The sequence below is a fragment of the Glossina fuscipes genome, unplaced genomic scaffold (assembly GCF_014805625.2).
Source record: "Glossina fuscipes isolate IAEA_lab_2018 unplaced genomic scaffold, Yale_Gfus_2 42, whole genome shotgun sequence".
In the NCBI taxonomy this organism is placed as follows: Eukaryota; Metazoa; Arthropoda; class Insecta; order Diptera; family Glossinidae; genus Glossina; species Glossina fuscipes.
This window is the reverse complement of record NW_023998426.1, coordinates 2,647,263-2,649,668: the sequence shown is the minus strand read 5'-3', so window position 1 is coordinate 2,649,668 and position 2,406 is coordinate 2,647,263.

Sequence of the window (2,406 nt, the reverse complement as noted above, 5' to 3'; positions counted from 1 at the left end):
TGTTAACATGAGATTTTAATCTACTTTTAAAACCGATTATAATCTATTACTTACTATGAAAAAAAAAATTCATTATTAAGTCGAGGAAAGATTTTTGAAATATCTTGACCATAATTTGGAGCCATTTTATCTTTTAAAGTTCTCGTATAAGATAAAAACTTGGAAAATCTCTTAAATAAATCATTGTGAGCGCCTTAGTAAAAGACCCCACAGTAAAAATTTTGGTAACAGTCCTAGTTCAAAGGCTTAGATGCAGTTAATCTTATCTCTATCAAATGTAGGAGACCCAAGCTCTGAAATTTGGTCTACATGGTCTAAAAAATTGCAAACACAAACTTTTTTTTTTAATATCAACTGAAACCTTTCTTAAATATGCCCTTCGTTCGTCGGAGCATTTACTAAAAGGTGTCCTGTTTTCAGGAAGAATAAATCCAATCAGGGATAGTGTTTTAATTCCCAATGCACCCACCTTCCCTCTTCCCTCTTATTGGATGTTGGGGTTAAACGTGTCCGTGTAAAAATTGGTATTAAAAACCTTTATTTAAATTGCTTATGTACTGAGTTATTGGTGCCGGTATGAAACACGTAGCTTTTATCCCTGCCGCTATCGTTGCTTTTATGTAAACCCGTAGACTCGGGAATTGCTTGTTTCATGCCGCCTTAGCGATGGTTCCAACTACGAGGTTACCATTTCATTACCGTATACAGGTAATATGATTGTTAACGGAAGTCCCAACCAGTGACTTCTTTAATATAATCCAACTTTAAACTGCAAGCTTGCACTAGGAGATTGTAGTGAACCTTTCCTATGTATTGCATATCTTCAAGTTCAACTAACTAAGTCACATGTCTATACTTTTAATAAAATCGAAGAACGCTCCTGAAAAGTGTGCTATCAAAATATTGATTACGCTATTTACATCATTTACATTCTTTTGTTCTCGGTCGCTCGGTCTGCATGCCCCTCGATTACCTCGTAGTTCATGTCGATCGCGTTATATATGCAGCTGCAGAATATGCAGCTAATACGTAAGAAGTAAGTCCGTGCATGACTACTGCAACTATGATCTGAAAGCTTTGATCAAACATTTCATAATTTTCTACAAAAAATTCGATTATATATGTATTTATAGGGTTACCCAGCAAGTGACTTTTCTTTACATTCACTTTCGGAATTCCTCTATAAATCCTTCTCAATACAAAAATAAAAAAATAAAAATTTAATTTTTTTTAATATTTATTTTTATATTCAAACTTAAAAATCTGTCTGTAAACATACTTTAAGTTGTAGCCCTCGCTGCATTTGTACTCATATAGAGCGCTTATCGTACATACCTACCACCACTAGTTCATGTTTAAATTTTCATAAACGTCAATAAAATTTGTGCATTGGACCATTGGCGGCTTTGTTTAGAAAATTAATATAACTTCACATACATATATGAAAAAATTGTTTTGCATTTTTTTTCACGGTTTGTATACCAGTTGATGATTCTTTATGAAAGCCGCATATTAATAAGTACATGCATGTAGAAGGTCGTAAGCCCAGGCGAGGTGACGTTCAGATATCGCAGATCATTTTGTCTACAAAGTAGAGCTAATGTTGAAAATTTATCCAAAATAATAAATATTACCTACACTTACACCCTTGTACTTACCTTAGCGCACCTTACACAAAACAGTGCTTAAGATCAATGCGCATTCTGCGGTTACCTCTCTTTTAAATGCCTTAACGCCTTAGCAAAATTTGTTTTCAGCGATGAAGATAATTGGAAAGGAAACGATTTCGCGTTTATGCGAAACTCTACTGTATACACACATGTATTTAAATTATTATGAAAATCTGAAAATTCTGAAATATCAGGACATTGCCAATCAATGTTAATTAAACCATACTTATATATGTATGCGGTGTGTATAAACTATAAAATGTTTGAATGAGGTAATTAGCTAAACGATTTACGCTATGGCAAATAACCATATATAACACAAGAGAGATGTATGATATTTTTTTTTTAATCATATATAGATCGACAAGCGAAAACGTACAGGTACGTAAACTGGATCTAATAACATGCTTTTTAGTTACTCTTATGTATATGTATGTCAAAATATATAGTTAGTGAAGCTTGAAAACTTAAAAAATATTTAAAAAAGATCATGTGAAAGTCCACTCATCATCCCATCACTAGTTTATCTCTGCGGCCATTTGAGTTCCGAATGGCCTATTCTTTAATCATTCCATTCTTGTGTTTACTTGGCCACTCTTCGACTTATTCATCTTTTCATTTACTCATCTGCCCGTGTGTCCATCTCTCCGCCAAAATTTCTGCCATTTACTTGTTCCATCCGTGTATTTATTACCCCATTCCGCTGTTTTCTTCGTTCATCTTTCCATGTACTCCT